Source organism: Sorex fumeus, unplaced genomic scaffold (genome assembly GCF_029834395.1).
Source record: "Sorex fumeus unplaced genomic scaffold, SorFum_2.1 ptg000047l, whole genome shotgun sequence".
NCBI classification, from domain to species: domain Eukaryota; kingdom Metazoa; phylum Chordata; class Mammalia; order Eulipotyphla; family Soricidae; genus Sorex; species Sorex fumeus.
Window position 1 is genome coordinate 12,943,681 of NW_026606104.1, and position 26,175 is coordinate 12,969,855.

Genomic DNA, 26,175 nt, shown 5'->3' on the forward strand with positions numbered 1-26,175 from the left:
GAGAGTTATTTTTCACGACATCCTCACCAAAACAGATTGTTCCTACTATTTTTGATATGTGACATTTTCACTGGTGTGAGATAGTATCTCATTGTCATCTTGATTTGGATTTCTCTGATGATAGATTCTGGGCTTTTTTTTTTCATTTTTAAAAAAATTTTTATTAATGAATCACCGAGAGGTACAGTTATATGCTTAGAGACTTTTGTGCTTGCATTTCAGTCATACAATGATCGAGTACCCATCCCTCTGCCAGTGCCTATTTTCCACCACCAATAGTCTCAGCATCCCTTCCACCAGCCCCAACCCCTCCACCTTACCTCTCTTCTGTGTCAGGGCATTCCCTTTTGTTCTCTCTCTTTTTGGGTGTTATGGTTTGCAGTAGAGGTATTAAGTGGCCATCATTTTTGGTCTATAGTCTACTTTCAGCCCGCATCTCCCATCTCGAGAGGGTCCTCCAAGCACCCTTTACTTGGTGGTCGTTTTTCTATATGAGCTGCATTATCCCCCGATGCAGGGCATTTTTAATAAACAAATTTTCTAAGAATCACAAAATCGCAAATCACAAATCATCCTGTTATTCGTCGATTGCCTCGAGCAGGCCCCAGTAACGTCTCTTTCATCCTAGCCCTGAGATTATATTCAAGGCTCTTTAGGAGAATGAGCCCCATCATTGTTACTGGTATTTGGCATATTGGGTATGCCACGGGGAGTTTGCCAGACTCTGCCGTGTGGACAGGCTACATTTGGTAGCCTGCCAGTTTGTCCAAAGTAGGAATGAGATGAGATGTCATAATAAGATGTCGCACGGCCACAAATGCGGCCGAGCAGTTCCGGGAGCTGGTTTTTATAGTCTCTGAGTCTTGGCCGTTGATGGGATTACACGGCACCAGGGGGCCAGTTGGTGGATGTGACCCCCGCTTACTGGAATTTGGAGGATCTGGGTGGAGGATGCTTGGCCCCAATCCGAGTAGGCTTGGAGATCTCGGCCCTGGAACCCGCGTGGCTTTGTCCCTCTGCCAGTACCTTCATGTGTGTGGAGAGTGGTCTCAGCAAGGTGGTGGCTGGTCCTGGAGGTCTTCGGCTGCCGGAGCCCTGGTCGGGGCGGGGAGGAAAGCTCAACCCGCTCCCCTCCAAGGGGCCCCGGCGAGGGCAGCCAGGCACGGGGGCAGGAGACTGCCTTTCTAAGAATATGTCATAGAACTCTATTTAATCCTATCTTATTAATCAATGATTGGATAAAGTCTTACAAACTGATTTATTTAAATTAAGAAAAATAAACCTGTGTTTTATTAGACAGCGTGTTATACCAGAGTTAGACATACATATGGAAGTATAAAACTACTGAGAAAAAAATATTCTTGGTGAAGCATTCATTTCAGTGAGTTTTTCCACTATATCCCACCATTGCTTTCGGGCTTGGAGGGTTTCCTCTGGTAGGTCTGCTGTGAATCTAAGGGGTGCTCCTTTGTATGTGATTTCCTTCTTTGACCTTGCTGCTTGCAGTATTGTGTCTCTATCCACGGCATCCATCATTCTATGATATGTCTGGGAGTGTTTTTGTTAGGGTCTCTTTTAGCTGGCACCCTTTGGGCTCCTTGAATCTGAATGGCTGCACTGTCAAGCTCTGGGAATTTTTCAGCAATGATTTGTTTGACCATGACTTTTTCATTGGGATTGTTTCCCTGAGCTTCTGGGACTCCTATGATTCTAATGTTGTTCCTCTTGGAATCATCTCCTAGGACTCTGATTTGCTTTAGAGCTATTTTGAGGTCTCTTGCCATTGTTTGTTGTTCCCTGTTGGCTTGATGCCGCTGATCTTCCAGCTCACTGATTCTGTCTTCAGCTGTGGTCATTCTACTTTTGAGGGCACAGACTGAATTTTTTTTATTTCATCTATGGAGTCTTTCATTCGTGACATTTCTGTGTGTAACTTTCCAATTTCTGCTCTCATTTCTTCCCATATTTTCTCGATTGTGCGATTCATTGTTTCTTTCATGTCCTCTTTCAATTTACTGGATATCTGTCTGACTGTTTCATTGAGTTCATTGAACATATTCATGACTTCATATCTGAATTCTTTCTCAGAGAAGTCCCTTAGGTGAATAGCACCTACTGAGGCTTCTGGACTCTTTTCATCATCCTCTCCATGTAGTGGGGACTTGCGTTGTTTCATCATGTTGGTGTGTAGTTATATGAACTGTGATGTCACATTAGATTTCTTGGTATAATAAACTACCTGCAGCTGCATGAACGTTGGCCTGCCTAAAATCAAGCCACACCCACTACTACCGAAGTCACGCCCACTTCTGAAGAGGCCACGCCCCCACGGGAATCCTCCAAGTCCGAAAGCATTTGTGCGATATGGTGGAAAAACTCACTGAAATGAATGTTTCACCAAGAATACTCTATCCAGCTAAATTCTCACTCAAAATCAAAGGAACAGTACACTATTTTTCTACATAAACAGCAGCTCAGGAACTTCATAGACTCAAAACCATACCTAAAACAAAAGCTAAAGGGGCTACTATAAAATAAGACAAACCCTACAAGCACAACAGACCCTTACAGAAAGATGACACAAAACCCCATAACAATAATCTCTATGTCAATGGTCTAAATTCACCAATTTAGAGATACAGAGTAGCAAAATGATTTCAGAGACAGAACCCAACATTCTGCTGCCTACTAGAAACTCATCTCAACAGTCAGTGAAAACACAGACTCAAAGTTAAAAGGACGGAAAACAATCCGCAAGCAAACAACTCCCTCAAAATAGCTGAGCTGGCAATACTAGTATCCGACAACATCAATTTCAGATTGAACAAGATTAGAAGGTACAGTGAAGGCCATTTTCTATTCATCAAGGGATAAGCAAAACAGGAAGAAATCGCACTCTTAAATGTATACTCACTTAATGAGGGAACAGCTAAATATTTAAAACAACTGCTAACAAATTTTTAGAAGGACATTGCTAGCAACACAATAGTATCCGGAGACTTCAACATTGCCTTATCACCTCTGGATAGATCAACAAATATGAAATTCAACAAGGAAACATTGATTTTAAAAGAATAAATAGAAGAGAGAGGGCTCATAGACCTATACAGGCCTTTACACCCCAAAAAGAAATAGTACACATTCTTCTCCAGTGCATATGGAACATTCTCCAAAATAGACCATGTGCCAGGCCACAAAACATAACACAATAGAATCAGGAATATAGAAGTAGTATCACCAATCTTTTCAGACCATGATGCACTGAGATAGACGTGAATCACAAACAGACAAGGAGAACGAAATCAAAAATTTGGAAATTAAACAACTCAATGTTGAACAGTCTCATATTGCCAGTACTTCTCAAACTTTTCCAAGAAATTGAAGAAACAGAAACTCTCCCAAAAAGTTTCTATGAAGTCCATATCTCTCTAATACCAAAAGGAAACAAAGATACCACAAGAAAAGAAAACTACAGGCCGATATCACTGATGAACACAGCTGCGAAGATCCTCAACAAAATACTAGCAAACAGAATTCAACAAGTTATCAAAAAGATCATACACCATGACCAAGTGGGATTCATCCCAGGAATGCAAAGATGGTTTAACATTCGGAAATCAATCAACATAATCCATTATATCAACAAAAGAAAAGACAAAAACCATATGATCATATCAATAGATGCAGAGAAAGCATTTGAAAAGATCCAGCACCAGTTTATGATGAAAACCCTCGCCAAAATGGGGATAGAGGGGACGTTCCTCAATATAATTAAATCCATCTAACACAAGCCTACAGTAAGCATCATCCTCAAAAACTGGAGTCTTCCCCCTAAGATCAGAAATGAGACAAGGATGCCCACTCTCTCCACTGCTGTTCAATATAGTACTGGAAGTGCTTGCAATAGGGATTAGGCAAGAAAAAGTTATTAAGAGCATCCAGGTAGGAAAGGAAGAAATCAAGCTCTCACTATATGCAGATGATATGATACTATACTTAGAGAACCCTAAAACATCTACCAAGAAACCCTAGAACAATAGACTTATATAGTAAAGTTGAAGGCAGTAAAATCAATACCCAAAAGTCCATGGCTTTCCTATATGCAAATAGTAAGAGAGAAGAAAGTGACATGAAAAAAAACAATCCCGTTCACAATTGTGCCCCAGAAAATCAAGTAGCTAAGAATCAGCTTAATTAAGAAAGTAAAGGACCTGTACAAAGAAAACTACAAAACATTACTTCAGGAAATAAAAGAGGACACGAGGAAATGGAAAGATATTCCCTGATCATGGATTGGGAGAATTAACATTGTCAAAATGACAATACTTCCCAAAGCATTGTACAAATTCAAGGTGATCCCTATAACGATACCCATGACATTCTTCAAAGAAATGGAGCAAACACTCCTGAAATTCATATGGAACAATAAGCACCCACGGAGAGCTAAAGCAATTCTTGGGCAAAAGAAAATGGGAGGAATCAATCTCCCTAACTTCAAAATCTACTACAAAGCAGTAATAATTAAAACAGCATCGTACTGGAACAAAGGCAGAGCAGCAGACCAATAGAACAGGGTCGAATATATTGATATCTCCCCTCAATCATATGTTCATCTAATCTTTGGTATGGGGGCAAGAAATGTGAAGTGGAGCAAGGAAAGCCTCTTTAACAGATTGTGCTGACAAAACTGGATGGCTACATGCAAAAAAAGTGGGCTCAGATCTGTCCCTAGAACCAAGTACAAAAGTAAGATCAAAATGGGTTAAAAACCTCAACATCAGACCGGAATCCATAAGACAAAACATTGAAGACAAAGGTAGCAAAACCCTCCATGACATTGAAACTAATGGTATCTTCGAAGATGCCATGCCATTGGCCAAGCAAGTGAAAAAGAAATAGACAAATGGGACTATCTTAAACTAAGAAGCTTCTGCACCTCCAAAGAAACAGTGGCCAAAATACAAAGACAGAATGGGAAAGGATATTCACCGAATACACATCCGACAAGGGGTTGATATCAAGGATATACAAAGAACTGTTTGAACTCCACAAGAAGAAAATATCCAACCCCATCAAAAAATGGGGCAATGAAATGAACAGAAACTTTCTCAAAGAAGAAATTAGAATAGCTAAAAGGCACATGTGAAAATACTCTACATCATTAATCATCAGGGAGATGCAGATAAAAACCACAATGAGATATCATTTCACACCACAGAGACTGACCCACATCCAAAAGACCAAAAGCAACTGGTGTTGGTGCGGATGTGGCGAGAAAGGGTCTCTCCTGCACTGTTGGTGGGAATATCGATTGGTTCAGCCCTTTTGGAAAAGAGTATGGAGATCCTCAAAAAATTAGAAATTGAGCTCCCATTTGACCCAGCAATACCACTTCTGGGAATGTATCCCAGAGAGGTAAAAAAGTATAGTCGAAGTGACATCTGCACTTGTTTGTTCATTGCAGCACTCGTTACAATAGCCAGAATCTGGAAAAACCTGAGTGCCCAAGAATAGATGACTGGTTAAAGAAACTTTGGTACATCTACACAATGGAGTACTATGCAGTTGTTAGAAAAGATGAAGTCAATGAAATTCGTATAAAAGTGGTTCTACATGGAAAGTATCATGCTAAGTGAAGTGAGTCAGAAAGAGAGGGACAGACATAGAAAGATTGCATTCATATGGGGAACATAAAGTAGCAAAATAAGAGACTAACACCCAAGAATAGCCGAGATAAGTACCAGGAGTATTACTTCATGGTTTTGAGGCCAGCCGCACACACTAGGGGAAAATCCAGTTCAGATAGAGAAGGGAGCACCAAATAAAGTTTGTTGGGAGTTTCCTCTCAGGATGGGAGATGCGTGATGAGAGTACACTATAGACCAAACATGATTGTCACTCAATGCCTCTTTTGCAAACCACTGCACCCAAAAGGAGAGAGATAACAAAAGGAAATGCCCTGCCACAGAGGTAGAGTGGGATGGGGGGATGGGGGTGGGAGGGATACTGGGATCAGTGGTGGTGGAAAATGGACTCTGGTGGAGGGATGGGTATTCGATCATTGTATAACTGAAACCCAAGCACAAAAATTTGTAAATCTACAACTGTACCTCATGGTGTTTCACTAATAAAAATTTAAGGAAAAAATAAAACTTCGGAGAAAAATAAAATTGATTTTGTTTAAAAAATAGGTTAAGCTAGCATCAGGTTGTCCTTTATGAATTGTTGATCTGTAGAAATCATTTTAATTACAGTAATCCATGAGATCTGTGTAAATTGGTAGAATGTTGCTACTAAGAAGGCAAATTAGGGTTTTGGAAAGATAATAGATAGGGTATGTGCCTTGCTTTTGTCTGATATGGGTTCAGTCTCCAGCACCTTTTACATAAATGACCCCCCAGTCCTGCCAGTAGTGATACCTGAGCACAGAGCCAGGAGTAAGACCGTAGCAGATCTGGGTGTGGTCCTAAAACCAAATCAAACAAAAATATATTAAAAAAATAGAAATAGGGGTTTGAGTCATAAAACAGTAGGTAGGGCATTTGCCTTCCACCAAACTTACCTGCGTTTCATCCCAGCACCCCATGTGGTCCTCTGAGCCTTCCAGGAGTAATCCCTGAGCACCACAAAACCAACACAAAAATTTGAATTATAAAGGCTAATCCAAGACCTTATTTTATGTAGTGAATTATCATAGAAGGACAACCATCTATCTGAAAACAGTATTAACAAATCACAGATAAGATTGCTCAGTTCTACAATTAGAAGATCTTATACTAAAGAGAACATGCTTTGAGAATACCTCTCATTATTTTTCACAAATCATACCATACAGCTTATAAACAAGAGAAGATTTTATGAAAAATATTTTAAAGACTACTTCAAAATTTTAAAAGATCATAAAAATGCAAATGGTTTATCTCATTTATATCAGAGAGTAAACCCAGCAGTGATGAAAACCAATTTTTATAAGGCAAATTTAGATGCAAGGCAGAGAAAGGTATTCTGACAAAATAGAGTCAGATACTACTTGTCAAAAATGAAATTAAATAAAAATCTATGTGGGTATGTGGTGAATAAGATATGCAGGGATTTTCCTAATGCCACACCCAAATATCGCTTTATTTTTGTATTTCCTTTCTGTAAAGAAAGTTGTAAATAGTATTAATTAAATAATAATAGAATTATGGGGATGGGAATCATGGAAGACACTGAGTTGTTTTTTTATGCTGTAAATACTTTATGAATTATTTCCTATGAACACAAGATGAATTTTGATAGATATTTTTCATTGTTTTTAATTTATTTATCTTTATTATCATTATTTTACCTTTCCTTAATAGTTTTTAATATTTAATTTATTTTAATGTACACAAACCAACAGCTTTTTATACAGTTCTAGAGTTGAAGTTGATTGGATAACAAAGCTCCAATATTAAAATCAGTAAGGATAAAGTAACTTTTTTTTTCTTTTTGTGTCACACCCTGCGATGCACAGGGGTTATTCCTGGCTCATACACTCAGGAATTACTCCTGAGTGCTTGGGGGACCATATGGGATGCTGGGAATCAAACTCAAAGCGGCAGCATGCAAGGCAAATGCCCTACACACTGTGCTATCGCTCCAGCCCCAAAATAACAGTGAAAGTTGTTTTATCTTAAGATTATGGAGTTGCTAAATCCTTGTCTAAGAGTTCATTAAGGAGTTGTTAAGTCCTTGTCTAAGAATTTACTGTTTGTTGAACTTTCTGTGCTGTTAATTTGTTTGTTAGCTTCTATGTTATTTTCCCATCTTATTTGGTGTGCTTCCACTAGAATTTCAGTATTGTGCAGGTACTTGACCTTGCTGTCCAGAGACTTCAGGATCAATAGTCTGTACCAACGAGTTGAAATGGTAGCAGCTATGCAAGTTGGGCTTGGTTTCCAGGGCTATGGGAAGTATGGAAAGTGGAGAGAAACTGTACTCTGAGAAGACCCTAGAGTTCTCAGACTTGGCACCTAGGTACTTGAAATTATTCACATATCAGTGTTTCAGCAGAGAATATTCATGAATCAGTGGAGTTGAACCCGTGTGTGGCTGAAGAGGTGAGGTGTGGGTATAACTCCTGGGTCTTCTGCAGGGTGAGTACTTGGTCCACCTACCTCCGGAGGGTGCCCCAGAGTTTTCACCTGCTGGACTGGTGGTTCCATGAATTTTAGCTGCTTGGTGTTCATCAACTGGGAGATTTAGTCAGGAATTTATAGAGCAAGACCAGTAGGTGAGTCAACATGGTGGTGTTAGCTATGGGAGGTGAGCTGTTTTAAATTTATTTAAGCCATGAATGTAACTTAATTTTAATAGCAAAGTGTAAAAGGAATCAGTAATACATTCCAAGCATCCATTTGAAATAGTGAAGTTTTGTATTGATTACTATGGAATAGACAAAAAAGCATCTAGTTGTTAGACTTCTAGCAAAGGCTCTTTTTCCGCATGAATATTAATGATTAGCATATACAAAGCACTGTTGTTTACCAAGTATGTTTTCTAAAAGTTATTAGTTTTAGGCAAGAGAGATAGTCTAAATGGTGGAACACAGGCCTAGCATATGTGAGGCATGGGCTTAGATTCCCAGTACAGAAAGCTTTACCCCACTGAGCACTGCTGATTCTAGTGTGGTGCATAGGTCATAGATGTACAAAGTTATCCAGTGCACTATTATTCAAAAGATTTGAAATATGTTTGTTTGTTTGGACTAATACTCTACTTCCTGACAGTAAATCCAAGGAGCAAGTAGTTACTGTAATTCATTGTTAATATTATCTTAAAATGAAAGATAACACTTTTCAGTCTTATTCTTTGAGCTTAGTTTATAATTTTATTATTATAGTAACAATACACTTTTGTATTTACAACTCAATTTCTGTTTTCAGTCACACCCAGCAGAAGTCAGGTGTTACTCCTACTAGGTGTTACTACTCTCTACTCAGGGGTATTTTGGGGTAGTGCTTGGGGATGATGTTTTACCAGATATGGATCCTGGGCCTCCTGATACAAAGCATGCGTTCATCCTCTTAAACTATTTCTTTGGTCCCTTCGTAACTCATTTCTTTACAAATTACAAGCAAGTTTTAATTATTAAATCTAATTTATTAAAAAATTAAATGTTTTCTTGACTAGCTTATATACCTCAATAGTTGCTTTTATTTTTAACTATCTAATATGCCTTAAATAGCTATTTTTATTTTTCATAACTACCCTATATGCCTCAGATATTTGTTATAAATCTAAGTAATCATTATTTGGATAAAACTGAAGTTCAGATGACATAGTTCTTATAATCTATTACTTGGCATGCAGAATTATTTTAAATTACTACATTAGCACTGACTCATTCAGAATAACATCTGTTGGAAGCCCACCAATGGAATCTCAGGAATTTGGTGCAGTCATTATAACAATAAACAAATTGGCAAACTCTAGGGTTGGCATTATTTTTTGAACCACGTTATGTCTTTTTTAAAGTTCAGCAGATTTTGCACCAGTGATCTCAACTTAAAATTCTTTATTATCACCATAATTTATTTCCATAGTCTACTATCTTATAGAATTATCTATAATATAATCTATAAACTAATAATCATATCATATCTAAAATATTAGATGATTTTGTTTATTTGAAGTTTCCTGAGAAGAATTTGACAATTTAATTTATAGTATTACAAAATGAGAACTGGAAATTAATGAGACATAAGAATTAGGTTTTTTCAAAAGTATAGAGAAATTATGGGAAATAATGTCTGCCATGGAGGTCGGGGGAGAGTGGGAAAAGGGGGGTATACCAAGGATATTAGTGGTGGGGTATGTGCACTGTTGTAGGGATGGGTGTTTGATAATTGTGTGATTGTAACCCAAACATGAAAGCTTGTAACTATCTCACGGTGATTCAATACAATTTAAAAAAAATTAAAAAAAATTGTTTTTTTGTTTGTTTGTTTTTATTTGTTTTGTTTTTGGGGCATATCTAGTGATGTTGAGGACTTACTCCTGGCTCTGCACTGATCAGGGATCACGCCTGGTCGGCTCAGAGGACTCTAACTGGTTAAAGGATAGAACACTGGTTGGTCATGTATAAGGCATGCAACCTACCCTGTGTACTATCTCTCCAGTCCTTGATGTGTGTCTGTGTGTGTGTGTGTGTGTGTGTGTAGGAATCACACCAGGAGGTGCTCATAATTTTCATAATTTACTCCTGGCTCTATACTCAGAGATCACACTTGGCAGGACTTGAAGGAACCATCTGGGTTTACCAGAATAGAACCCCAGTTTTCTATGTGCAAGGCAAATGTTATTATTTGAAAAACATTAGGAAATAATTGTAGACTGGACAGATAATACAGGGCTAAAGTGCTTGATGACCCTGGTTGAGTATATTTTGTCCCTCAACACGGCCAGGAGTGAGCAGAGTACAAGAAAGTATGAGAGCCAAAATGAGAAAACTACAAGTAGAATTGACAGAAATAAAAGAGTATGATAGGTGATATAAAAATTCACTGACAGTTCTGAGCAGCAGAACAATAGCTGAGGAAAAGCTTCAAGATTATAACTAATATGTTCTACTGAGAAAATGTTTTGTTAATCATTTCTTGCAAGGTAGGTAAATTTATCATTTTTATAGATTTGAGATTCTTGTTTAAGAACTCTTTTTTTATCAGTGTATTATTAACATTTTCTGTAAAAATTTGAAAGATGTGATCTTCATAATTATGTATTTAACCCAACTACAATATATATATTTTGTTTTTGTTTTGAGACCACACCCAGTGATGCTAAGAGCTTACTCCTGACTCTGTGTTCAGGAAATACTTACTCCTAGCAGTGCTCTGGGTATTATACAGGGTGCCAGGAATTGAACCTGGATTGGCCATGTACTACCCACTGTATTATCTTTACGACCCCCCCCCCAATTTTTGTTTTAAAAAGTTAGTCTTTAAAGATAAAAAAAGGGAATGCCCTGCCAAAGAGGTAGGGTGGAATGGGGGATGGGGGAAGGGAGGGATACTGGGACTGGTGGTGGTGGAGAATGGGCACTGGTGGAGGGATGGGTATTCGATCATTGTATAACTGAAACCCAGGCACAAAAATTTGTAAGTCTACAACTGTACCTCATGGTGTTTCACTAATAAAATTTTTTTTTAAAAAGTTAGTCTTTAGAAAAAAATTTATTGATTAATCCTTCCCCCCGTAAATATTTTGAAAGATTTTCATTACTTATGGGTATATGAAGGTCTATATCTTGACTCTACAATCAATTTATTTCATCAATTTTTGTATATTTCAGCAAATACATCACTGACTTAATTAATGTACTTTATCAATAAGCTTTGATTACTGATAAGAATATTCTATTTACTTTGTTCCTCTCCTTCCCTTTTTGAACTTTCTTGGCTATTCTTTGTACAGTTTTCATACACATTTTAAAATTATCTTGTTAAATTTCTCAAATTTGTGTTCATTTTAGTAGAATATTATTACATCTAATATAAAAAACCTATTCCCTTTACCTAAAGCTATCTTATTTGTACTTACCAATTTATTTAGTCATTTGGAAATATGTGTTTTTAAACGTCTATGTAGAATTTTTCTAGTGTCAAAAAATAATTTTTTGTATGTGTGTCTTTTTGGGTCACACACAGCGATGCTTAGGGATTACTCTTGGCTCTGCACTTAGGAAATACTCCTGGCGGTGTTCGGGGGATCATAGGGATGCCAGGGATTTAACCTGGGTCAGCTTCATGCAAGGTAAACTTCCTCCCTATTGTACCATAGGTTCAGCCCCTAAAATTACTTTTCATTTTTAGTTTAGATCTCAACTTTTATGCTTAAGAAATGTCTTTAATTTTAATTTTCTGAGGTCTATTGGGAAAAAATTTATGATAACCACTATTTCATTGTTTTTGATAAATTATTTTGGATTTGACATTTTCTATAAAGAAATCAACTATTAGTGTCATTGTTGCTCATTAGCAGGTAAGTCCCTTTTTTTCTAGATAGTGATACTCTCTTTGATAGGCTTAGTTGGGTTAATTTTAATATTCATCTTCATACTTTTAATATTCATTATCTTTTGAAATGTATTTCTTTTGAACATATTCCTGTCATTGATATTCCTATTGCTCTTAGTACATTTTCTAATACATTTGAACACATTAGAATATATTTTATACATTCTGAATTGCTAATATGTTATGTATAATAACTCTGGGGGTGGCCGGGGAAGGCCCTGATGGCTCTTCCCCTAGCAGCCTAGGTTCTGGAGGGCCCCGGACTGCTCCCCAAGCCGGCGCAGCCCAGGTCATGGGGCAGGCTGTGGACGAAAAGAGAACAAAGCCGGTTGATTGATCAGATTCTATTTATTCCATTTATTCCATTCTCCCCATTCTCTGAGTCTCCTACTCAAGTCTCACACTAACCCTCATTCCCGTCTCCTCCTGTCTCTCCCACTCATCTCTCCACCTTCCATCTCGCAGCCTGGGGTCTCTCTCTCCACATGCCTGCTCCTGTATTCTTCTATATTCTTCTCCCTCTGTCCCCCTTGCTTGTCTCTCCACACTCCATCTTGCTGCCCTGCTCTTTCTCACTCTCTCCAACTCTCTCCCTCTCTCCAGCTCTCTTGGCACTCCAAGTCCCCAGCACTCTGGGCTGACACTGCACCCTGTCCAGTAGCAAAATCAACATAAGAAAGCCCTTTGTGACTGCCAGGCTCATGGGTGGAAACACCACCTGGAGTATTCCAAAGCCCTTCCTGACTGCCCCAGGGCAAAATATCTCTTAAATATTTCCTCAATCCAATAATTTTACCAACATCTTAATACTAGTTACTTTTGTACCTGGGAACATCTTGCCACAGACTCAGACTACAGACCTCAGGCCAGATTAATCTTTCCTAACCCTAGCAGGGTCCTAATCTAGTTATTACTTTTTGGATCATGACAGCATTTGTCCATGACCAAGCTCTTAACTTATAGTTAAGCATTATGGTGCTTTGGCCAGGCCCATCTTGAAGCCAGGGTAACACATAGCTTACCACTTGCCCTGGTTCCATCCAGTCCCTCATTGGGACCCTGCTTTTGGGGGCACTACGAAGTAAGGGCAGCTGAGGTTTAGATGAGAGAACAGATGCCCAGGAGGAAAATATCGTTTAGAGTCACATAACAAAAGCATAGCATATACTATCTTCTTGTGTCCATACAAAAAGGACATTGCTCTGAATAAACTATGCAAAGAACTTAAGGAGAAGAGAAAAACAATATTTACAAGTCAACAGAGCACAAAGACAAAAGTTACAAATAAACACAGAGGAAGGGGAGCACTGTGATGGGAGCACCTCAATAAACCTAAACTACTTGAGGCTATGCAGGAAGGACAAAACAATGTTATTCTACAATGTTATAAATCTAAAAGTAGTCTCTAGTTTTGTATATACTAAGTTAAACTTATCACAGAATTCTTAAATTCAATTATTATATTTTATTTATATAATTATATTTTATGGCTTCACTTTTGATGAAAATTACACGTTGCTTTGTATTTCTTTGAATACATTAAGTGTAATTACTATTAAGTTCCTAATAGATAATTTTTGTTCAGATTCTCTGTGGATCTGCTTCTATGTTCCATTATTTCTCTTAGAATTTTATTTTATATCTTTCTTAATTATATGCCTAGCTAGTATTGTAGTCATTAAAATTATTGTTATAAATATATACATATATATGGATAAATTCTAAGACTGCCAAAAAGTTACATAGATACTTGAGACTTAGGCTAATGTTATCTTCTCAGAGAATGTGCATGTTCATTTCCAACAGCTGGTGCTAAGGTCATTAGTAATAAAAAGTTTCTTTAATCCAAACAGGGATTTAGATCATTTGAGACTGGCTTATGCTTTATTCACCATGATCCCAAAGTCTAGGATATTTGCCAGTTTCCTTCAGGGCCTGAACTTGAATTTTCCATCTAGCTCTGTTGAGCTTCTCAACTTCTCAGCCATTTTCTCTGGAAATCATGACTTCCTCTCAGACTGAAAATTGTAGATTGATTTCTCTTGATATTTGTGTTCTTCTGAAATTTTGCTTAATTTTTTATTGTTACATTTCTCATTTACTAATGCATATTATTTAAATCAATTTACCCACATTTACAAGTGGGGAATTGATTTGAAACCACTTGTATTACAATTATTAAAACTATTTATTTCACCGATTTTGAAATTTCACTATTTGTGCATAGATTTAAAAATATTCTATTTTCAAAATATGGCTCAGTATTGTTTCTTGCTCATACAGTGTGCTTTCTTTTTTGCAGGGTAGCACACCCAGTGGTGCTCAGGACTTACTCCAGGTTCTGTGTCATGGATTACTCTTAGTGGTCTCAGGGGACCATATGGGATTCCAGGGATTGAGTCCGGGTCAGCTGCAAGCAAGGCAAGTGTCTTGGCCCTCATATAGCTTGCTTTGGTCTTTTTCTATTTAAAACCTTTTTCATTTGTAATCATTTTGTATTCTATAACTGGTATTTTTCATAGCTCTAAGAACTAAGGCACTGAAACTGTTAGTTTATGCTCATTCTCCAAAATGGTAAAATATGTATTCATGTTCTTATGAATTTTAAACGTTAACTTTTTATATTTGTTGAACTTCTTTTGTAGGAATATTGAGGACCAAATTTAGGAGGTTTCTCTTTGGGAAAAAAAATTGTATTGGCCTTGGTGGGTATTATTTGAGGCAGGTAACCACTTCAACAGAATAATTTGGCTTCACATTTCTCTGGCCTAATACATAATAAATATTTGAAATTCCAACCTTGATAATTGCAGGTTTATGGGGCCAGTTTTCAGGAAAAACTGTAAGGATTTGTGTGTGTATTATGAACTTGTTTTCCTGTTTGTGTGTACAGATCTGTGTGTTTTCAACTTGAAGTATTGATAGAAGATGTGCATTCCTGAGAGACTTCATTGCTAGTACGAAGATATTCTCAATATTTTATGACTTGTCCAATAGTCCCTTTGGGATCCCATATTAATGAAATCTTAGTTCTTGGTCCTTTAATGGGTTATAGTTACTAACAAATGTTCTAAGGAATGTAGGTTGGGAAAATATATAACTAACACATCCAGAAACAGGAAAAACAACATTAATAGAAATGTAAAATAATTCTTTAAGCAAGAAATAATAATCACAGAGGCAAGTCATGTAATATAGAAGTATGATGTTGCTAAAAATAAGGTGGTAAGAGAAGATGTGCATTCTTTCTAAAAGATTCAAATTCAATTTTTTTAAATAGTGAACAAGAAAACATCTGCTGGAAACATTTGACCTGAAAACTGTCAGCTTTTGACCTCTGTCTATGTCTAACAGATACCTTGATGATATACTTTAACTACAGTATTTAAATGTATACTAATACTTTCTTTATGTATTGTGACAATATCCAGTTTTACATTTATATATGCTGTATAATAGTCTTGCTTCATTTATGTATTGAAATGCTTGGTATTGCTTTTGTTCTGCATGTTTTAAAGGAAAAAATACTTTTAGTGAACATTATAAATAATATTAATGGGGCAAGGATTTTCTTATCATAGAAAAAGGAGGGAATTTAGATAAAGGATAAGTTCTGTAGATTAGGAATTCCAGAGGCAAAAATTAGTGATTATCATGATTTAGAGAACTCGGGTTACTTTTTAAATGTTGTGCATAAAATGCTTCCACTACTAATCCATATTATATGATGATGAGAGAAATGAGGTGAAATAGAAGATTAATGAAAAATCAATGGTAATTTCTGTCTTCTTACTAAATAAAAGTCGATTTGTATCATCACTATTAGCATCTAAGTATAAATAGGAATGAGTTCAGGTCTATAGGGAAAAGTTGTGTTGAATTTTATGGCTCATTGTAGGCAAAATAAGTGCTTAATTCCACAAGTTTCCACTTATGGTGTGACTAAACTCTAATTTTTCCATATCCCGACTAGATGTTCAGCAAACACTTCCTATATATTAAGAAAAATGCTTCCAAAATATATTTCTTATTTAATTTCTACTATTCTTTTAAATGGCAGTTTGCAGAATGCAACTGGGTGTATAGCTAATGACCCATGAGCAATAAGCAACTGTTTAAGTAAAATGCACTATGAAAAAGCTTTTACCAAACAACATTTTAATATTTTAAATAGATTTTCCATTGCAGGCTCTTTGTAACTGGATTAGTTCTCTGATGTGTTCTGACAGAGCTGTGGTTAGGGATACTCCATTAACTTTGTCTGTCATCTTATTTTCCTTGGTATCCAGCAGAACACCCTTATATTTCATAATTTGTATTGCTATCAGTGCTGATTTGTAAATGTGCAAATTATAATTAACAGTGGCTACTACTTCTATTAAATATTAAATCATTCTTGCAGCTTGTATTTTCCACAGCAGATGGAGCCCTGTGGTATGCAAATGGACTTCCCTTACATTGTCAGCAATTTTTAACCTATATTTTAGCTTAAAAGTACATTTCTCCTTGTTTGCTTTATGTTTTCTATAGCATTTAGGTTAATATTTATTTACTGCAGATTCTCTTTCTACCAATAAGAATTTCATGGACTATTACATCCCAGCACTGTGGTTTTGTTTCCCTTCATTAATAGCTCCTTAATCATCTCACTTGCTTGTAAGTATAGACCTTATTATTTGTACTGATGCTGCAGTATTGCATAAGATGCACTAGTTATATTTAAATATGTACAGCAGAAGCAAAAATGTTGGGTACACCATCATAGGTTTTAATTTGAAATCTAATCTAAGCGCACACTTTCCCCCCAGACTAAGCTAAAGCATTTAGGGTTTTATATTGTGTCTTAAACATTCTATTAAATGTCATTAGCTGATTCAGGAAAATGTATTGCAAAAATATTAGAGAAATATAAAATGTGCAAATGTAACAGATGCTTGAGCATGGAGGGGAATGTATAAGTTCAGCATTTATCAGGTAACCATAAACTGCTAAAATCATTGATAGAAAGTAACATTCTTATGATATGTGGTATCTTAAACATGAACTCCTATTTCTGGTATTTATTGCAATGCTATTGTATTAATATAAAAAGACTAATTCAGAATCATGGCAACCTTTTCTAACTGGGAATTCCTAGAGTATGGTTGTTTTGGCTAGGGAACAAATTCTAACTTTCTTAACAATGGAAGCATATATGCTCTTAAACCCACTGCAATCAGAAGGTTGTTTCCTTGACAGATTTTTAATGGCAAGTTAAGACTGCCAGGGAATCCATAGAACTCAAAGGCATTAACTGACAAATTAAGCAAAGAGTAATGAAAACTTCGATGTGTTTGAATCATCATTCATTGAACTGTAATTGCCTTAGCAGCAGAAAATTAAATTGTAACAAGTAAGGGTCTTGACACTTCCCGCAATTTCTAAAAAAAGTTTGTGCATGCCATGGAGGATAAACAGCCAGTCACATGAAATACTGGATGTGAGTTTTTTTAATTAATTTTATTTATTTATTTTTGGAATCAGCTTTCAATAAGACATGCAAGGTTATTGAAACAGTATGCCCTTTGGATACTTTACCATCGAATAATTTGGTTTGACTGTAGATGGCATTCTCTAAGTAGAGTCATAGTCAAGATATAGAGCCAGCTGGTTTATGACAATATAAAGGACTTGCCAACTATATGATCCCCTTCTCCTCTCCCCACATCTTGTGGCAGGAAGAAAGAATAGGTGTATGCAGTGTTAACTGTTACGATTTTGCCTGTTTTGCTTGCATGGGTTTCATGGTGGGGAATAGAAGATTCGAAATAATATTAATTTTTTTGAATTGGTCAAAGAAATTAATTTGTAGTAACAGGTTTCTCTTCCTTCTAAGCAAAAGTATCTCTTCTTTCCCTTCTTCCTTCTTTCCCTCCCTTCCTTCTTTCCTTCCTTCCTTCCTTCCTTCCTTCCTTCCTTCCTTCCTTCCTTCCTTCCTCCCTTTCTCCCTTTCTCCCTCCCTCCCTTTGTGCCTGTTTGCCTGTCTTCTTTTCTTCTCCCTGTCCTTTCTCCCTCCCTTCCTCCCTCCCCTCTCCCTTTGTGCCTATTTGCCTGTCTTCTTTTCTTCTCCCTGTCCTTCCTTCCTTCCTTCCTTCCTTCCTTCCTTCCTTCCTTCCTTCCTTCCTTCCTTCCTTCCTTCCTCTCCCTCCCTCCCTCCTTCCCTCCCTCCCTCCCTTTGTGCCTATTTGCCTGTCTTCTTTTCTTCTCCCTGTCCTTTCTCCCTCCCTCCCTCCCTCCTTCCCTCCCTCCCTCTCTCCCTTTGTGCCTATTTGCCTGTCTTCTTTTCTTCTCCCTGTCCTTTCTCCCTTCCTTTCCTTCCTTCCTTCCTTCCTTCCTTCCTTCCTTCCTTCCTTCCTTCCTTCCTTCCTTCCTTCCTTCCTTCCTTCTCCTTCATCCTCTCTCACTTCCTCCCTCTTTCCTTCCCTCCCTCCCTCCTTTTTATTTTGGGGGCACTCCCAGTGGTGCTCAGGTCTTACTTCTGGCACTGCACTCAGGGATTATCTGGTGTGCTAAGATCAAGATTGAGTCAGCTACATCTAAGGCAAGAGCCCTACCCATTTTACTATCTCTCAAGACCCCCTCCCCCAACATCCTTCTTATTGTTTCTATGTTGTTATTGCTTTTTGAAAAATTGAGTGAAGTCCAGTGGGACTAACATGCAGTCAGAAATGAAAGTATATCATTCTTTTTGGCACAAAACATCTTTGAGTAAATTACAAAAATAACTGACCACCACAAAGGAAAAGAGAGAGCCCCTTTGTGTGTGTTCTCTAGGCCTTTCAGAAAATATAAAGCTGTTCCATTGGTCAAATACATGCAGCTCCATGAAGAAGGTGATAAGGGCTTGAAGGGAATGGACACTGTTTGAAAAGGAAGGTTCATAAATGTTCCCATGGCAAAATTGGAAAAGTCCACAATGTTACCCAGCATGCTGTTGGCATTGTTGTGAACACATAAGTAAAGTGCAAGATTCTTGCCAAGAGGGTTAATGTTCATATTGAGCATTTTGAGGACTCAAAGAAACAGGATAGCGTTCTTAAACATGTATGGAGAATAATCAGGTAAAATGTCACTTTTACTGTCCATCCTTTGTTCATCGATTTGCTCTAGTGGGCCTACATATCAACTGTGCTATCGCTCCAGTCCCCAATAGCACAGCGGTAGGGCGTTTGCCTTGTGTGTGGCCAACTTGACCAAGTCGGGTTAAATTCCTCCACCCCTCTCGGAGAGCCCAGTAAGCTACCGAGAGTATCTTGCCCGCACAGCAAAGCCTGTCAAGCTACCCGTGACGTACTGGATATGCCAAACACAGTAATCAGGCAAAAAGTAAGCCAAAATATTTGGGTTCAACTCAAACACCAGCCTGTTCCACCTAGATAAGCACCCTGTGTAATAACCATTGGGAAAGGGTAGGCGCTTCTGGAATCTGTTCCCCGAGAAGAGATCGGATGAAGGTCTTCAAAAATAATGACACCACAAGACTATAAAATTATTTCTCTCTAGTAAAAGTGCCATGTTCTTTCCTGTTCCCCTCTCTCAATATTTAAAGAAAACTTTTAGCTGTGTCCCAATTAAAAGGGTGTGATGTCTTTATTATTTAAACTTAGTGGTTTTCATTTTTTTTATTGCTGAAAAATGTGAAATGGTTTATTGTGCAACAAAGAATATGCTCAATTGGTTAGGGAGCCGCCAGATATTATTTATAAAATATACTTGTTTGAAAACACTTCTCTAAATCACTGTGGAAAAAACAGTATTCAAGAAATAAATAAAAGGTTATCTGTTGCTCTGCAAAAAGAAAAATGAAAAAGAACAGTGTGTGATTTCTTTTTCTCCTGTAGATATCTGATAGGAGTCAAAACAGAGATTATGTAATAGCTCTGAAACCAAAGTTTGTGTTAATTGAAAATTATACTCATGGAACCAACAAGAACAGCCTGAGCATTCCTTCGATGGGCTTTAGAGATTGTGAATTTCTCAACAGATAATGCTTTTGCTTTGAATGTGAAGCTGTGATGAACATTTGAGTGAGAAAATATGTGTCTGAGTTAGAGCATCTGCTTTCATTACTAAGTTTTCAAGAGGACATTGAGAGGCAAGGAAATGAGTGGGTTTTATCCTGGAAAGCATCCAAGAGAAACTAGATTTTCTTCAGAAGACAAAAGGAGAGCTATTTCAGCAGTTCAGAGAAGACTGTTGTGGGAAAGAGAGAGAGAGAGACTTCAACTTCCATGTTGGTTAGCAGTGAGCTCTAGGCCATTGGGGCTGTCTCCTCCTTCAGCCTCTTGAGACATTCTGAGGTTCAAGGTTCAAGTTTAAATTCTTGTCATTAAATTATTACAAACCGAGGTGCCCTGAGATAAAGGCTTTGTGTTTTACAGTTGTGTTTATCAAGAATGCCTAGAAGGAAGGGAATAGCAGAGCAGTCACAAAAGTCTGAAGTGGCATGTGGAAAACAAGAATGTGCTCAGGGTGAGGAATTGCAGATCTAAAGTTTAGGAAACATTTTCCATAAGGATACTAAATCTTATTGTCAAGTAATTTCATAATGACTTAGAAACCAGAATGAGAAGGAGATTTGTATATCCAAGAGCTCTATATTTTTGTCATTAAAAAAAAAAAGAATGCAGGGTCTGGTGTAATAGCGATAAATAAGGTATGATTTAATATGTATATGAAAATGTCACAAAAATGACATTTTAGAATATGAGGAAAAAATGATACCTTATAAATTTAAAATGCAAACAGTAAATTATAAGATTAAATTATAAGTTAAAATATAAAGCAAATAGTAAATTTAAATAACAACAATACATAAGATACTCAGTTTTACAAGATTTTTAAAATCTCTTAAATTTCTTCATCTCACTGTTTTATTTGAACTGGATTTTTCTTTTTAAGGCCCTGAATGTAACAGTTGTAGATTAAAGTTCTGAAAAACTTAACCTGACAAGAACTTCATACTCCAACCAAATCAAACCAAACCAAACCAAATCTGCAAGGCAAACACCCTACCGGCTCTGATATCACTCCAGCCCAGATAGATAGATAGATAGATAGATAATAGATAGATAGATAGATAGATGTAAAAGATAAAATAAAAAAATTTTCAAAAAGTATTTTTTAGCTATTATTTTTTCTTTTTGACTTTTGAGCCACACCCAGCCATACTCAGGGGACGACTCTTGAGATTGAACTCAGGAATTACTCCTGGCATTGTTTAAGGAGCCACATGAAATGCCAGAAACTGAACCAGCTGTGGAGATAGTGAGGTGAGGGAAAGATTGGCTGTGTACAAGGCAAGTGTCCTACCCAGTGTACTATTTTCTTGGCCTCTCAAGCTGCTAATTTTTGTTTGAATGATTAGTGAAGAAATAATGGTTTCTAGTGGCTGAGTGTTGACTCAGGAGAATATTGAGCAGCATTGGATACAAATGACTAAGCCTTGTCTTAGTCATTGACTCAGATTAATGACTCAGAATGTTGTCTCTATCTTCAATAGCCTGGTGGTATGTTTTATTTATGTCATTACTGAGGTTCAGACATTTAGAATTCAGTTATCTCTGGTTAGAGCAATAGTACAGAGGGTAGGGCACTTGCTTTGCACATGCATGACCCAAATGAACCACAAGGGTTTGGTGCCTGGAATCCCATATGGTTTCTGAAGTCCTCAGGAGTGATCTCTGAGTGCAGAACCAGGAGTAAGCCCTGAGCACCTGAGTGTGATCCAAAGACAAAAACAAAACAAAAAATCCAGTTCTTAACATTTTCCTGTGGTAAATCTTAGCAGATTTAATTTAAAAGGCATGTCATTCATAAAGGATAACATTCTGCATATGTGTTTATTGTTTTTGATCTGATTGAAATAACTAATATAGAATTGTCTTGAATGCTTTTATTCCTTTATCTAATTTATTCATTTTATCTTTTCAACAACTCCAGGTGTTAGATATAATTAGATACTATAACTATTCCATTTTGCATATGAGTAAACTGAGTCTTAGGGAATTTAGATTATAGGTTTAAATAAATCTGCTAGTTTCATTGTGTTAGACTTATGCTATTTGGCAATTTTGGAATTTTTTCTTTCATTCGCAGAGCGATAGCCCTCAAGAGTGATATCTGAGTACAGAACCAGGAGTAAGCCCTGAGCACCTGGGTGTGGGCTTCTGCCTTCCATGAAATTGACCCAGGTTCAATTTCTCCATCCCTCTCAGAGATCCCAGAAAGCTACCGAGAGTATCCCACCCACATGGCAGAGCCTGGCAAGTTCCCCGTGGTGTATTCAATATGCCACAAACAGTAACAAGTCTCACAATGGAGATGTTACTGGTGCCAACTTGAACAAATCGATGAACAATGGGAGGACAGTGCTACAGTGCTATTCTTTCATTCAACTAACATTATGAAATGATTACTATGTGCCATACATTGTTTCAAGTTTTGTGTATACAGTGGTGAACAAAATGAATTTAAAATTTAAATTCTTGGAAGGAAAGGAACTACAAATATATCAATATGTAAAGTATGAGTCTCATTGTATGGCAAGGAGGAAAATTAGACCAGGACAATGGGCAACGGGCAAATTGAAGGTGTGGGAAGAAAGATAAAAATATAATTTGAAATGGATTGGGAAGGTTGTTTTTGAGATAATGATTATTGAGTGAAGATTTCAAGGAGGTGAGGTAATGATTCATGTGAATATTGAAGAGAAGTGTGCTCTGATCAGAAGGGTCAAATAGTCCAAAGGTCCTGAGGTGTGAATATATTGGGCATATTTGAGAAACAGTGTGTCCAGTGGAATGGGAACAAAGTGAGTCCGGGGAAGGGTAAGAAATAGATCACAAAGGCCAGATTGTATAGGACCTGTAGACCCCTGCCAGGGCTCGGTGCTATTTGTAGAATGAGAGACATGGGAAAATTTGGAGCAGAGGAGTGACACAATCTGATGTATATTTTAAAAGAATCGCTTTGACCATTTTGTTGAGAATACACTATAGGGGTTAAAGGTGGAAGCAAGGAAATAAAAAACTGTTTATTACAGTACAGAATGAAGTGAATTAGAACATGCTTCCAAATCTCATTTGGTGTACATTAAATTCGGTTAGCTCATTTTCCATATAGCAAAATGAGTAAGCGGGGAAGGCCTGTTTGAACACCTATTTATCTTGGCCAAATACTTTCTTCGAGCATCTTGAAGTCATTTATTTGGCCATGTTGGTGCTATAACCAAAATGAGTTTTTCTATAATAGTGACATAAATCCTGGAATTCCAATAGAAGATTGGATTAAACAGAACTTTTGTGTGTGTGTGTGTGTGTGTGTGTGTTTATGTGTATGTGTGAGAGAGAGAAGGATTGAGTGGTATGTTCCAACTACTTCTTATCAAAACCAGTATAATTTTCAGCACAGACTGGGCAGTTATTTGAAATACCATCTATCCAAATTCTACCTGGAGGTAGAATATAGATAAATATTGGATTGTCATCAAAGTTATATCTTACTATGCAGGATTTGTACCAGAACTATAATTTGTTTTAAAGTAAGGCATGGAAAATTGACACCATGAGAAATTAAAATTTGTTCTGAATAATTATCAATACCATTTTCCATTCATTCCCTAGCCTTCAGATCCACATGAGTGAACATGGATGAAGAATTTGATGTTGTTGTTATTGAGCTGATAGAACTGGAAATCACATAAACTGTAGTAAGCTCATTTAAGGATATTCGAGTAACTTTATGGAGCATGCTTGGGTTAATGATAGGGCAGAATTGCCATTAAAGCCAAATACTATTAGTTAATCCACTGGTGACACACATTAGTGATACTTGAAAAGTTATATAGTAGTAGTTCTTCAGGAGTTTCAACTCATCCTCCCATTTAGATTTCTGGTGTTTTATATAAAGTTATGATTTTTGCCATTCATCCTTAGTGAATGATTCAGATCTCTTTAACCTAGCAGGAGACATGCTTGAGAAGGCTTTCTGTTAATGGAACATGACTGTCTTGTTTTCTTTCAAAATGCAATACAGTTATTCTGGAATTACAAGTCCACTGTGTGACAAAGAAGCATCCTCAGTTGAAATACAGATTGCACAGTTTATTGGAAATGTGAATCATATTTTCTTTATTTACTCAAGGGCTCGTGATTGGGAGTGGAAGTACAGCTAAAAGAAGAGACTATTGAAGAGAGTATTGGATTAATCTGAGGTCCTTCCATTTCATATCTGATTTATCTTTTGCTGAGAAATTGACCAATACTTTGATGGGGTATATGCTCAGAAAATGACATTCAATTAACTGTCAGAAATATCTGTGATGCTTGCCTTGACAGCACATAGATGAACTAAAAAATTGGGACAATACAGAGAAGATTAACATGGCCCCTGTGTAAGAATGATAAACAATTTGCTGAAACATTCCACATTTTAAAATTAAATTTATTATGTTAGTCATTCTGCAATGCATGCATTCATCAAATCATAAGGTTGTATATTTTAAATGTATGTGATGTTATAAGTCAATTGAATACCAATAAAAATTAAGAAAATAAAGGATAAATGTTTCTTTTTAGAGTCAAGAGGGTAAAGGAGGCAGGTATAATGCTGCTCTTCTTTTAAAACTACAGTCCAGTAAGGAATTTATTAGGAAATTAAAAATATGAAAGACTCTGTATTAAGTACATATAATCTGAAACCCAGCATCTTTTTGAAACAAAGTGGTTACCAGGGTATAAATGTTAGTATTCCATTGCCATCCCTGCCACCACAAATCTACAGCCTACTATTTTCCTACCATCGTTTTCTAATGATGCTTCTGTTGATAGAAAGCCCGAGTCATTTTTTATTAATGGATGCTGTGACTTCTTCCTGCTCTCTTTCCATTGGCACAGCATTTACTGATTAAGGATGCTGGGTGAGTCAGAATATTCGTTGCATAATGATTGGTTACTTGGAATGGGTACCAGCTCTTCCTTTGTGATAAAGAACAGTGTATATAAATAAGGGTAAGAGATTTTCTTGATGTTCAAGGTCTTTGGGCTCGAGTTACAGATTATAAATTTCCTGGGCCACATTCTGGATGCAGAACTACCACTGAAGTCAACTGAAATTTTTTTTTAATTAACAGCAGGAAAATTCACTATTATTATCATTATTTCTTTTTGACTTCTCTGAAGATAATTTGATGCATAAAGTATTGAAGTTTTGAGTTCTTTCGGTGACTCATTTTCATGTAAATTTCTAAATATTGTTTCCTTCTACCATATATATTTCCATCTTCCCTGGGTAAATCATTTTCATCTATATTACACATTCAGCGCCTGTAAATTCAGCCTGTATTCTCATTAAATGTTACGAATATGTGATTTTCATTTATGGTTTTAACGTGTGTTTCTGAAATTTTACAGCAGCATCTGGCAAGGAAATAGTGTCTGTGAATCAGAATTATTACACCTAATTTCACATGTTCTTCTGTCTACTCTACTCCTTTCCAATAGCAAACAGGGCAATTTGGGTTATTTTTAACCCTAATTCTTGAGACCCATTCTCATGTACACTTACATCTGATTTTGCTTTTCTTGATATGCATTATTCAGGGAATAATGGAAGCAAATCTTGAGTCTCTACTTACTCATTGCCAGCACTCACTGAACCAATGCAAATACCCTTTGGGAGGTTTCACACTAAGTCCAACTCCAGTCTCTTCAAATCTCTTGATTCTGTTGTTAGATAGGTCCTTTGAGAGCAGAATCTCATGCATCTCACTTTTCTGAGTATGTAGAGAAACACAACAAGGGAATAACTGGTCAACAACAAATTGCACTTAGCCATTGCTTAGAAAATTGATGTCCAAGCAATAGAAGAAGTTGGGGAAAATAATATGGACTAAAGGTGATATATAAGGACAGTAGAAAAGAGAACTGAACACTTTGTTGCTTTTTCTTTTTTTGTTATATTTATTTATTGAATCACTGTGGGAAAAGTTACAAAGCTTTCAAGATTAAATCTCGGTCATACAATGATCAAACACATTTCCCTTCACCAGTCCTTATTTTTCACCACCAAGAACCCCAATATACCCTCCACCCCT

The 26,175-nt window shown here is 36.9% G+C and overlaps 1 non-coding gene across 1 annotated transcript; it reads left to right on the top strand.

The window, feature by feature from the left end:
* The first annotated feature begins 24,410 nt into the window (after positions 1–24,410).
* LOC130032190 (U6 spliceosomal RNA) lies at positions 24,411–24,515 on the top strand. Its single transcript, XR_008793749.1, has one exon. It is a non-coding gene; the product is annotated as a U6 spliceosomal RNA (small nuclear RNA).
* Positions 24,516–26,175: the final 1,660 nt, after the last annotated feature.